Raw genomic sequence first — 15,044 nt, forward strand, 5'->3', positions numbered from 1 at the left:
GCCCTGATGGAAGTTCTTATAGGGTAGCTTCCTAGGGTATATTACAACTACGGCGATATTCCCAGAGAATTTACCTTAAGGTACCAGAATTCTAACTCCTGGAGCGAATATCCCTCCTGAAAGGGATATCGCGACATATCAGAGGACGTATTCTTGACACGCCACATGGCAATCTGCATCCCGAACAGAGATTTCGTCTCGCAGGGGGCGATTGGCAAGAAACGAATTCGGGAAAGAAAAAGCGGGAGCCGCTCCCAAGGCTCCCTATCTCCCGATTCGTAAGCGTGCCTGGCGCCAATCCTGGTGCCATCTGTATTCCTTGTAGCGTACACGAGGTGCTACAGATACTGTATGTAGGGAGGGGTCCTACAGCCCTTTCTTAGAAAGGCAAGGGCGGGTCCATAAGGACGACATGGCCATCTCACCCAAAAATAGATTTTTCGCTTCGCTCAAAATCCGTTTTTTGGGCTCAAGCCATGTCGTCCTGATGGAAGTATACCAGAGCATTACTGTGTCTGTGGATTCTCAGAACGTGCCGTACTCCCCGGAGGTAATTTTTCCCGGTCGACTAGACCTAGAGACCTAAGATGTTACCGTTATACATCTTTTCAACTAACTATAAACCATGTTAGAGCTTCCTGCCCCCTACAGGGAAGAGTCCTACTAGACTCTGGAAAAGTCTCGAAGAGTACATATACCTATGTATGAATACCAGGCAAGCTAATATAGTGGTCTCGCCCTATAATAAGTAAAGCATAGTTTGTAAAGAACCACTGCGTCAATATGAAATATTGACCAGTAATCCGCACAATACTTGTATTGGACAAAGGTTTATATCCGCATAGGAAGAAACTAATAAAACCGCCCTCGTCCCTTTATGGGACGGAGTCCTTCCATTAGGGGACTACATAAACCAATGCAACATAGCTTGCATAAAAGAACAATTCTATTAGAATTATCCCAGATAAGGTACATAGAATAAATGCTCAATTATACCAATAAATTGACACAGGTGAAAGAGACGCAAGGTTCTCAAGAACAAGTTTATTGACAGACAATAAATAGACAGGTTAACAACAATTATATATATATATATATATATATATATATATATATATATATATATATATATATATATAAAGAGAATAACCCAAAACTTTAAGCATAAGTATGATAGTAAACAGAACTTGTTTATCTGAAAGAAAAAACATCAAATGCCACTTTTTTAAGATACCGAGGTATCAAGTCATAAAAGTCTGTATTACAAAGCAATCACATTAGCGTTAGAAACGCTCGGCACACATGTCTGCACTTATGCTAGGTTCACCTTTGAAAAAGGAACAGTCTATGTGGGCACTCGGTGCCCTCATTTAGTTTGTAGTACAGTATGTACCTACACACACACCCTGAATTTAATCGACCCAATTAAGACCACTGTTCCTCGCAGAGTTAAACAGTAGGGTTAACTACACGACCCACTGCTACCACAGATCTCTTTAGTTCCTCTACTTGCTTCGCATAGTGGCGAAAGAACACTCTGGAAGACTTCCAGCCAGTGTATGAACGGAGATGTTCAAAGTCCATACAATTAAAGAAATCTAGGGATGAGGCAACTTTCCTCGGATCGTGACCTGCGGGTGTACTGTCAGGATCCGCTCTGCGAATAAAATATGTGATTTTCGCTCTCAGTTGATTCAGAGATAAATTTGAGCCTGATGTTTCTCCCCTGAATAGTTGACCACCCTTGAAGTCTGAAGTTCTACGAAGATAGACCTTTAGGCATTCTACTGGACATAGAGATGCATCTTCTTTCAGAGGGCAGATTCTCCAGGGACCCCACCTGTTGGTGGGTAACTCCTTCTTGGCGAGAAACGTAGGATCCGGAAACAGGTTCAGTTCCCCCCCATCCAGGAACTGAACACGACCTGCCTCTCTCGAGAGGGCTACGATCTCACTAACCCTGGCCCCGGACGCAAGTGCAAATAGGAAAATAACTTTTTGTGTCAAATCCTTTAACGCACATTCTTCATTGCTTAACAGGGAGGCGAAATGAAGAACTTTGTCTAAAGACCATGAAATGGGCTTTGGAGGTGCTGAAGGTCTGAGCCTAGCGCAGGCTTTCGGAACTTTATTAAAGATCTCGTTACCTAGGTCGATCTGGAAGGCATATAAAATGGGTCTCATCAAAGCAGACTTACACACTGAAATCGTGTTAGCTGCCAACCCTTGACCATGGAGGTGGATGAAGAAAGATAAGCAGAAGTCTGTCGAGATCTCCTGCGGATTCTTCGCCTTTACAAAGGCCACCCATTTTCTCCAAGATGACTCATATTGCCTTCTAGTCGATTTGCACTTATATTCCTCTAGGAAGTCTATGCTGGCTTTCGAAATCCCGAAACGCTTTCTCACCGCAAGGGAGAGAAAATCATGAGCTGCAGGGTCCGGGTTTTCTGTAATGAAGCGCAGTCAGTCGACTTCTGGACTCGCTGGGTCAGAACTGGATGTGGTAGCGGCACAAACTTCAGCTGTAGTTCCAACGCCAAGGGGAACCACATGCTGTTCGGCCACTTGTGGGCCACTATTGCCGCCACCCCCTTGAAGGATCTCAGTTTGTTGAGGACCCTCAACAGAAGGTTGTGAGGGGGGAACAGATAAATCCTGGACCATCTGTTCCAGTCGAGGGACATCGCGTCCACTGCTTCCGCTAAGGGGTCCTCGTACGGGGACACGTACAGGGGCAACTTCTTGTTGTCTTTCGTCGCAAAGAGGTCTATCTGCAGTTCTGGGACTTGATTCAGAATGAAGGAGAATGATCCTGCGTCTAAGGACCATTCCGACTCTATCGGTGTGAACCTGGATAGAGCGTCCGCTGTCACGTTGCGGACTCCTTTAAGGTGAACTGCCGACAGGTACCACTTCTTCTTTTCCGCCAATCGGAAAATGGCCAACATCACCTGGTTGAGAGGTGGTGACCTCGACCCTTGTCGATTCAAGCATCTCACAACCACCTCGCTGTCCATCACCAATCTTATGTGGATCGAGTGATGCGGGGAGACTTTCTTTAAGGTAAGGAGCACTGCCATACCTTCTAGAAAGTTTATGTGAAAGGTCCTGAATAGCTTGGACCAAGTCCCCTGGACTTTTTTTCGATGAGAGTGACCTCCCCATCCCTCCTTTGAGGCGTCTGAGTGAATCGTCATCGACGGGGGAGGTGGCTGAAGAAGAACCGACTTCTTTAGATGTATGGCTTGGGACCAAGGCCTGAGAAGAGTACGTAGCCGAGGCGGCACTGGTTTTCTCAGATCTCTTCGCGCGTTTGATGCATACCTTCTCCAAACTCCGGTTGCATCCTTTAGCTGTGCTCTTAGCACTGGGTCTGTCACCGAAGCAAACTGGAGAGAGAGAGCCTAGTACCCTCTCCTGTTCGCGTCTTGATATCCTTTCGGAATCTAGAAGTCTCTTGACAGAACCCGCTATCTCCTTCCTTTTCTTCGCCGGGATGGAGAAACGGTGTGACAAAAGGTCCCAGTGGATTCCCAGCCACTGGAACTTTTGAGATGGAGAAAGTCGAGACTTTTTTCTGTTGATCTTGAAGCCTAGGTACTCTAGGAACTGGATCACTTGACTGGAAGCTTGCAAGCATTCTGTCTCGGATGCTGCCCACACCAGCCAGTCGTCCAGGTAGGCTACTACCGGAATTCCCTTTAGGCGTAATTGTTTGAGAGCTGCGCTCGCCAGCTTCGTGAAAATCCTTGGGGCTATGTTTAGCCCGAATGGCATGGCTCTGAAGGCGTATAGTCTCCGTTGTAGCCTGAACCCTGGGTAGGGGGAGAGTCGACGGCTGATTGGAATGTGCCAATAGGCGTCTGACAAGTCTATAGACACTGAGTATGCCCTCTTGGGCAGTAAGGTCCTTATGTTTTGCAGTGTTAGCATTTTGAATTTGCCATTCACTATGAACTTGTTGAGTGGCGACAAGTCCAGAATGACTCTGAGCTTTTCCGAGTCTTTCTTGGGAACACAAATCAGCCTCCCTTGGAATTTGATGGACTTCACCTTTCGGATCACCTTTTTCTCCAACAGTTCTTGAATGTACTCCTCCAGAACGGGGGTGGAGTGCTGGAAAAACCGAAGGCACGGGGGTGGAGTGCTGTACCAGCTCCAGCCCAGTCCATTCTTGAGTAGGCTGTGGGCCCAGGGATCGAAGGTCCAACGATCCCAAAATTTCATCAGTCTCCCTCCTACCGGTATCATTTCACTTGGACTGCCGTCCTGAGGTCTTGCCTCCCTGACCACGACCACCCCTGAATCCCCTTCCCCTTGAGGGGCGCCTAGACGAGCCTCTGGCTGCTCCTCTAGGCTTTGCTTGAAAGGAAGAAGACTGTCCTTCGAACGTTGGGGTGAATGCCGTGGACTGACTCGGCACAGCCTGGGGTACCCACTGAAAAGTGGTCGGGGTTTGTGCCACCATCTGGGGCACTGGAGGCAATGGCAATTGCAGTTGCTGTTGCTCTCTAGAGGGCTTGGCTGGCCGAGACGGTAGCCTAGTCCTCATATTCTTCCTCTTTGGTTGAGGACCCTCATCCGGGGAAGACTTTCTTTTGATAGCCAGGCCCCACTTCTGGAGAAGGTTTCTATTCTCCACGGCGGCCTTATCAACAACTTCTTTGACCACATCGGTAGGGAAAAGGTCTTTTCCCCAAATGTTGGAGGAGATTAACTTCCTTGGCTCGTGCCTCACCGTAGCCCCGGTGAACACGAACTCCCTACAAGCTCTCCTCGCCTTGACGAAGCCATAAAGGTCCTTCGTCACCGTGGCCAGGTGAGTCTTAGCCACCACCATGAACATTTCATGGACCTTGGGGTCACTTCCCATCGTCTCAAAAGTAGTCTGAAGAGACATTGAGGCAGCCAGTCTTTCTTTTGTCTCGAACTCTCTTCGCAAAAGAAAGTCAGACAGCTTGGGGAGGTCCTCGCCGAATTGCCGTCCGGCAATATCAGCCTCCAACTTTCCCACTGAAAACGTCAGATGGACGTCCTTCCAGTCTTTGTGGTCCATAGGCAGGGCCAGCGACAAGGGTTTACACTCCTCCAGGGAGGGGCAAGGCTTGCCGGCCTCGACTGCTTTTAGGACAGCCGCAAACCCTTTCTGTAAAAAGGGGAAGGCTCTAGCAGGAGAGGACACAAAGGAAGGGAGCTTCTTGCTCAATGCAGCTACCTTCGAGTTAGAGAGGCCCCTCTCCTTCATCGAGGAGGAAAGTAGAGCTTGAGCCTTAGCATGGTCCATGACTATGACCTCCTTCGGCTCTGTCTCCTCCCTTGAAGCTGGTTCTTTTCTCAGCCGGACATAGCAGTCCGGATATGATGCCTTGCTGGGCCAGAATTCCACCTCCTCTAGGGGAACTGAACCCAGCTTATCCGAGATGACGATCTTTCCAGTCGTCATCGGCATGTGCTCAGCATACCTACATGGGTTAGCATCTGAGCACAAGGGAAGGGCTTTCACATTGAGCCTTTTCCGGGGCCCATGTGATTCTGCAAGGCACTGCATCCGCAGTTCCATAGCAGCCACCTTCTCCTGATTCTCCTTTTGCATTTGTTGGATCATTCCAACAATCGAAGAGAGGGCCTATCCCAGCTCTACTGGGAGACCGGCCGATGTTGAGGGAATAGGCTCCGGAATCTGAACCGGAGTAGCCGACACCTCGTCGACCTCTTCCTCTACGACGTCCGGGGCTTGAACTTCATCCTGGCCTTCTGCCAGGAGGTCTTCTTCCAAACACTCGTCCACGTCAGACATCCTGTCATCTAACTGGATGTCTTGCATCGCAACCGCGACTTCAGCATCCACCTGGATCTGACCTTGGGGGATCTCCTCTTGAGGCTGGGGAATCACTGCATCAGCTGATGCCTTAGGAAAAAGATACGCCCTCATCTTCTCACTTGGAAGATAAGGGCCAGAGGTGTTCTTTTGGAAGCGCCTTACCCAGGTACGAAGCTTCTCCCTTGCTATATCCCTTGATTCCGCCGTCCTAGGGGAATCAAAAGCCTCAGTAATCAGATTAGTGCACACATTACATACCTGAGGGTCCCAATACTGGAGATCATCCTTGGAGACAGCGCATGCTGCGTGTCTCCTACAAAACTCATGTCCGCAGAGGTTCTTGCTGCGGACGTTGCAGAAAACATTTCCGCACTTCGGAGGGTCCTCCTGTAAAGAGAAGAAATTTCCATGAGTATCAAGTGAACTATGTATCACTGGATATGCATAGTATAGCATAACAATTCATAAAGGAAAGACACACACTTGTGTTTCCCTCACAACCCATTGTTGCAGCCTTCCAGATAATAAAATCAAATGGTTAAACTCTTCTAGAGTAACCAATGCAAGGTTTCCAGAGGAAATAGGGGAAGCTCACACCTAAGCAATGATTTTAAAATCCTGGATAATAGACTGGAAAGAAATCACTTTCCTATCTGTAGGGCAACAGCAAAGGACTGTGCAAGAAAACACAAAAGTGTTAGAACACACAGTGCTGTACCAAAACCCATACCATATTTTTCTTCTTACTGTATATGTTATACTGAAGAATACTAGTACAGTATAGGAGGATACGTGCTGGCCAGCACTTGCCGGCCGGCACACACCATAACTAGCTTTAAAGTATACTACTCAACAACTCTAAGGCGGCAGAACTCTGGTTCAAATGCATATGCCGGCCGGCAGTTACTGCCGGCCGGCAATGGCCAATGTCGGCCGGCAATGGCTGCCGGCCGGCAACTACACAAGGTAGTACCCAGCTGCCGGCCACACTCTTGGTGACCGGCAGACAAGGGCTGACATTAGCCGGCCGGCAAAGGTACAAGACCGATGCCAGCCGGCAGCAAAAGTACCAGAGGACTACACCCGCCCGGCTGCCGGCCTCATAGGCCGGCAGCCGGGTCGGGTACAGCACTAGAAGAAAAATAGGATGGATGCCGGGATAAGAGTGTACACTACCTCCAAGCCCGGCAATCCGAAAGAGTGCATATAAGGAAGGGGAGAATCTAATTCAGGCTTCCTGACCAATACCGTCTGGCTCTATAGGCAGGCATGGATGAGGGACCAAGGGAGGTCCGGGTAGCACTCAAAATAAAAGACCCTTGCCGGCCGGCAGCTCTGCCGGCCGGCAAGGGGTTGAGTCAATTCCACATCCTAACCTATGCTAGGTCCAGATGTAGAACGACGTACAGTACTGTAATGGCTAGGCCATTACAGAGATAGAGGGGGAAGGGACAAAAGAGGGTCCTACCAACCTTGCTTTAGTGACGGATCACCCGCAGCCAAGAAACTTATCTTAGCCTAAGGGAGACCCAAGGGGGGAGGCTAGCAATACTTGCCAGCTCCCAGAGCACCAAAGCAAGGAAGGTGTTGCTACTCCCAGGGAAAGAAACTTATCCTCCCCCGAGAACAGCAACAAGGAGTAGTCTGGTAGATCACAAAAGAAGGAATCATATCCACAGAAACCCTCGGTAGAGACCTAAGGAGGCTAAGCCACCTTTGTCTGTGTCAGGCCAGCGAGGGAGACTCTACCCCAAGCCAGACAAACACAGACTCAGACTAAAAAACTCTGTTGTTCTGTCCCTCTTTGAGCCAGACTTACTGGAACAGGAAGGTACAGTAACACCCCAGTATAGTTTTATCGAAAATTAATTCGGAAAAAACCACTTAGGGATAAGCCCAAGGCTTAAACAGAGGGAAAGGGATTGCAGACCTTCTCCGAAGAAAAGAAAGCAACCGGGGAGTATGAGAAAGTATACTAAGGCTCCATAAGCAACTTAGCCTAGGCACCAAGAGAATCGATTACCTAAATCACCGAAACTCACTCGTATACAATCTTGGAAATATTCCACACAATCTTAAATGTATAAAACATAGCCTAAAGCTTCAATGAAATTTTTATTACACTCGGAAAAACCAAAATCATGCATGAAGTACTAGGACCAAACGACTAGGCTACATGGCCTAGCGTAGGCCAGAATGGCGAATACTTCGCCAAAATAATACTAAGCACGAAAGGAAATCCTATGTAATGCTAAATAGCTAAAATTTATTAAAGCTAAACAACCGGGAATGTCGCTCTGACTAACTAAACTTATACCTAGCGAGCGACAGCGTCCATGACGCCTCCTGTAGGCTACGGCTCTTGTATCAAAGATTAATCCTATTAATCACTCAAAAATTTACCAAGAGCCTACATTTATACATAAAAGACATGGTACTCAACTTATCAGAGGCCGACGAAGACGGAGAAGCCATTAAAAGAAGAATAAATCCAAGATTTGCGAGAAACACAGGAAAAAACACCGAGTTGTTAAGCTACGCAAAAAGGAATACAGATGGCGCCAGGATTGGCGCCAGGCACGCTTACGAATCGGGAGATAGGGAGCCTTGGGAGTGGCTCCCCCTTTTTCTTTCACGAATTCGTTTCTTGCCAATCGCCCCCTGCGAGACGAAATCTCTGTTCGGGATGCAGATTGCCATGTGGCGTGTCAAGAATACGTCCTCTGATATGTCGCGATATCCCTTTCAGGAGGGATATTCGCTCCAGGAGTTAGAATTCTGGTACCTTAAGGTAAATTCTCTGGGAATATCGCCGTAGTTGTAATATACCCTAGGAAGCTACCCTATAGGAACTTCCATCAGGACGACATGGCTTGAGCCCCCCCCCAAAAAAAAAAAAAATATATATATATATATATATATATATATATATATATATATATATATATATATATATATATATATATATATATATATATATATATATATAAAACACAAATGTGTATTTTTTGTTCAAAAAATTAGCATCTCTATTTTCCTAAACGTTTCGTGATTTCACTGAAACTATCATGATACCATCCCAAAATACTAAGATGACTGAAAAGCCCTTATTTTCTATAACCTCATTTACCACTCTAAATTAATGGATTTTATGTCATTCTACCCCAATAATTTCTTAGTGATTTTGGGGGAAAGATTCACCTAACTGTGACTCCTTATAACCTCGCTTCACACAAGTGGATTCATGATGCGCAGTTTTGTCCAAACATTTCAGAAAACAATGAAGATCAACGAGATCCTTCACACCCTGCCCGCTCGGAAATTCACTAGCCACGTGGACTGCCAACCCACTCCGTTCTAGTTTAGCAGCATATAGAAACTGTGCCGCTCGGAAAAAATCCTCTCGTGCGAATACATGCCTCTCAATGAGCAGAAATATTTTCGCATGGAAAAAATCTTTTTGTGTGAATACATGCCTCTTAATGAGCAGAAATATATCCACACAGAAAAAGTCCTCTCATGTGAATACATGCCTCTTAACGAGGAGAAATATTTCCGTACAAAGAAAGTCCTCTCGTGTGAATATATGCCTCTTAACGAGCAGAAATATTTCCGCACAGAAAAAATCCTCTCATGTGAATATATGTTTCTTAATGAGCAGAAATATTTCTGCATGGAAAAAATTATCTCATGTGAATACATGCCTCTTAACGAGCAGAAATATTTCCGTACAAAGAAAATCCTCTCGTGTGAATACATACCTCTTAATGAGCAGAAATATTTCTGCACAGAAAAAATCCTCTCATGTGAATACATGCCTCTTAATGAGCAGAAATATTTTCGCATAGAAAAAATCTTCTTGTGTGAATACATGCCTCTTAATGAGTAGAAATATATCCACACAGAAAAAATACTTTCATGGAAATACATGCCTCTTAACGAGGAGAAATATTTCCGTAAAAACAAAGTTCTCTCGTGTGAATACATGCCTATTAACGAGCAGAAATATTTACGCACGGAAAAAATCCTCTCATGTGAATACATGCCTCTTAACGAGCAGAAATATTTTTTCACGGAAAAAATCCTCTCATGTGAATACATGCCTCTTAATGACCAGATATATTTCTGCACGGAAAAAATCCTCTCATTCGAATACATGCCTCTTATTGAGCAAAAATATTTCCGCATGGAGAAAATTCTCTCGTGTGAATACATGCCTCTTAATAAGCAGAAATATTCCCGCACGGAAAAAAATCCTCTCTGTTGAAAATATGCCTCTTAACGAGCAGAAATATTTCAGCACGGAAAAAAATCCTCTCCTATGAAGCGAGCCTAAAAGAAGAGACGTTAATCCCTGTGACGAAATTCCGACAGAAGTAAAAAAAGTCCAAATCCTCTCTGGCAATCATCATGAGTAATCAAACTTAGCTTCTCTAAGGAATCTATTGCAATACATAATCTAGTAATGGCTTTAATATGGCGAACGTTTGAATGAATTCATTTGGTAAAAGTGGTTTTATTTGAGAAGAAAAACTTCTGCATTGATTTTAATATTCATTGCACGTTTCTCTCAGAAGTATTTCAAAAGCCATCATCTTTGTAAAAGGTTATCGTCATTTTCCTTTAAAAGAAATTGAAAAAGGGAAAATAATCTTGAGAACTTTATAAATCCATATATCTTTTTCTATCTTCATAATATTCAGAGCACAAAAATCTCTTTATGGAAATTGCATTGGTATAAAGTAGTCTAAGGTAAAATTGTATCAAAATATATGATATATCCAATTTATTATGCTTTTATAAAATAATCTAATAAGATTATATATATTTTTTCTAATGATCAATTTACAACATAAACCCCGCGATTAAAATTCACATGTCATTAGAAATGGAAAACAAAATTATCAAAAATGTCTTGAAAAAACATTGAAATTGGATTTCATTCCAGTTATTTTTTTCTAATTACGGTATCTAAAACAAGACATAAAAGGACGAAAACAACATATTTATTCTGCGTCGGATTGTTAATCCCTTTATATTCCATTCCATATGCCATTATCTATGGACCATCTATTGGGAGGAAGACGTATTTCCATCATTTAGTACTTTAATATTCATGAATTATCATCCGGCTCCAATAAAGCTACTAGATGTCGCTTGAATCTCGGATGAAAGGTCAAATCTCCTGGATGGAATTTAAGTGAGTTTTTTTTATATATTTTGATATTCATTTAAAGTTTTTACTTGACTGTTATCAAAATTTATATCAATCGTATTATCAAAGGAGGAAAATATTACTTTTGTGATGGAAATTTACCAATAGTTGCGTATCTTTTTACCCGTTAGAGGAAACTTCTGGGGGTTTCATTGTAATATTTTTTTCATTTTTTTATTGACGCTTTGCTTCGAAATTATGATATCTTAATATTTCTTATACATTTTTACAGAAATTTGTATGTGGCTTTGCTCTCCTACTACTACTACTACTACTACTACTACTACTACTACTACTACTACTACTACTACTAAATTAGTAATAATAATAATAATAATAATAATAATAATAATAATAATAATAATAATAATAATAATAATAAAAATTCTGCCAAAAAATACTTAAATACATTCGTTGCATGACTTTTCTTTTGGAATAAATAGTTATACCTTATTTTGCTGGCTTATGCTACAGCACAATTTGAACTTGGTCCCAAGTAATAGTACGTCGATACCAATGTGGCAGGCTAAAAATAAGTCTTGTTACGTTGCACTGCATTACCTTAAAAGAATTAACCTGCAAGGGAAACTAGGAATTAGACTAAAATAGTCAATGAACATAAAGGGAAATTGAGCAGCAGAAATAAGAAGGAATATTTATAATTATTTTATTCCTTTTATTATTAATTTCATATTGTTTTTAGCTGTAGCAAATTATTCTTGTTCACTATGATGGTCAGAATTCTGTACATAAATGATATCAATACATTCATCTAATTTCTTTGGTTACTTAGTAACGTTTCATGGAAAAAATTAATGAATAAATTTATATTATTTTATTTTAGATGTGTACAAACATTCTTTTTGCCCTGATGCTTACTTTGCCATTAATATAATGCAGTAAATTATTCTTGCACCAAGATATTCTTGAAGAATATTAAAGGCAAAGACGATGCATAATTGATTCGCAGGCTTTAAATCGTCAGGAAAGAACAATGGAAGGCCTTCTTTTTCGTAGAATACGAATTTATCTTAGCTAAATATGTTATTCTTTTTCATTTGAATGAACGAATAATGTTCTTTAAAATCTTAACGATCACTTCAGCCTGTAGAAGGATTTAATTTTGTTGTATTATTTTGCTGAAATGTTCATTATTTGGTTTCTTTAGGTTTCGTTATCTTTTGTCTTTACATATCCAACTCTGGTTATTATCATTAGTTTATTTTGAGCGTATTGCATGCATTTCCAAGTATCAAATCAATTATTTGTCAGGCATGATATAATTTCTTTATATGGAATACAAATATATATATATATATATATATATATATATATATATATATATATATATATATATATATATATATATATATATATATATATATATATATATATTTCACTTTTTGGTTTATCTATATCTTGTAATATTTGATATTTTCCTAACATAAAATACCAAAACAAAAAAATGTATTTAATTTCTTGGTTTATCTATACCTTGTAATATTTTTTCTCTTAAAAATCCAGTCCATTCTCAAAATTTACTGAAAGCAACTTAAATGAAAGAATGTTAAAAAAAATTCGAGCTTCATCAAAATATTTTACTTAAGAGGTTCGAAAAATAAACCGGGTAATTAAAAGGGAGAAGTTCTCCTCATATTAAAATCCCGCTTCCCTAAAATAAAAATGAAAATGAACAATGAAGTGCTCAGCATTTTATTACACGTTATTCATCCTGACTTCTAGCGCTGGCGTTTATGCCAACTCTTTATTACAGGAAAACATGAAGTATAAAAAAAAAAATTATTTTTCTTCCTTCGATAGTTAGAAGGAATACTAATTTCTTATGTTATGGCTAAAACTCTCAGAGAGTTACAGAATACATTCACATTAGATGCATATAAATATGCGTATGCCATCCTTCCAGAGAATTATTGATGCCATCCTTCCAGGGAATTATTGGTCATCGGTAAATTATCTTGAACTCTATTGTAAACAGACCATACATCATCGAAAATTGGTATCCTTCTACGTCCTCTCTGCGTTATTCCTAACCAGGTACTTTCATAATACACTAAAAAATCATTTAATAAGTCTTCAATTTCAGCAGTTATCGAACTAGTTAACTGGTCAAACATCTCATGCACATCTGCAGGTGGAACAAAGGCAAGAGCTGATAACTGCTTAATGAAATGAGCATTCCTGGGTTCGGGATACCATTGCTGTAATACACAAGACTGAATATTTCGCCATAAACATTGTCCAAAGTGAAAGAAACATCCTCTTATCGAAGTATTTGGAAAGTGTTTTTAATGCTGTTTATTGTCCACTATTATTGAATCGGGCTCGGGAATGCCTTCCCTGTTAAAAAATGTAAAGATTTCGTCATATGTTTTCTCATCGTTTTTACTTGTTATACAATACACTGATGACATGGTTTTGGTCTCCGAGATAGTTGCATGTATTGTATAGAGCTGTTTCCGGAGAGGGACAGAGTCAAAGGTGCCATCGGCAAACCATGTCTGTTTCCTCGATAATAATTTTAAATTCTTCCTGTCGAAAAAAATGGTAACAGTTTAAGTTTCATAAAAACGAAAGTTTTCTCCACGCGTTGTTATGTTGAAATCTTCACTATTGTTAACATTCCTTACACGTCTTACCATTCGTCTAAGAGTTTCTCTTTGTGGTAGGGAGCCACAAATGCTTAGAGTCAATTCATCAAAGGTTTTATTAATTACACTGCTTGTAACCTCTCCTGTCTGTTTTGCTCTTGTTTTCATATCATCCAAAGCTTTTAGAACACTTGTATGAGCACTATCTGGCGGATGTGAATGATCTGAACAACTTTCTGGCCGAGTAGCATTCGTTGTGATTATTCTTCCTTTACATAATTTTCTTTTCTCGCCTCTCCAGTATGTGGTATCATTAACCTTTTTATCAACAATGTAAGTATATCCATTATAAAAGAGCTTCTGTCCACCAAGTCCGGTCTTAATGAACTCCATTGTCAAACTGTATGGATGACTAGGTTTTATTTATATTTTTAAAATTTCTTTCTGTCATTAATTTTCAACTATTCGGCTTTATGACCGTTCGGTTCCATGACTGTTCGGTTTTATGACTGTTCGGTTTCATGTCCTTTCGGCTTTGTGTCTTTTCGGCATCTTGGGTTCGGCATCTTGTCTGTCAGCAATAGTGCATTCGGTATCCCGTCCGCACACCATAAACATGTATGCTTGCATTTATGTATGTTAGTATGTATACATAATATATATACACACACACACACACACACACACACACACATATATATATATATATATATATATATATATATATATATATATATATATATATATATATATATATATATATATATGTATATATATATATATATATATATATATATATATATATATATATATATATATATACATATATATATATATATATATATATATATATATATATATATATATATATATATATATATACATGTATATATATATATATATATATATATATATATATATATATATATATATATATATATATATATATATATATATATATATATTTATATATATATAAATATATATATATATATATATATATATATATATATATATATATATATATATATATATATATATATAAATATATATATATATATATATATATATATATATATATATATATATATATATATATATATATATAACAGATTTTGAGAGAAGCGAAAAATCTATTTTTGGGTGAGCTTTCTAGGGTATATTTGACTACAGTGATATTCCCAGAGAATTTTACCTTATGGTATCCAGAATTCTAACTCCTGGAGCGAATATCACTAAATAATCTCACAGGGATATCGCATAATATCAGAGGACGTATTCTTGACACGTCACATAGCTATCTTCACCCCGAACTGTATTAACGCTTCGAGGGGTTATAGTGACAAGAATCTGAAACGAGAATGGAAGGAGGGCCGCTCATAAGGCATCTCTCCTA

Source organism: Palaemon carinicauda, chromosome 12, assembly GCF_036898095.1.
Source record: "Palaemon carinicauda isolate YSFRI2023 chromosome 12, ASM3689809v2, whole genome shotgun sequence".
Lineage (NCBI taxonomy): Eukaryota > Metazoa > Arthropoda > Malacostraca > Decapoda > Palaemonidae > Palaemon > Palaemon carinicauda.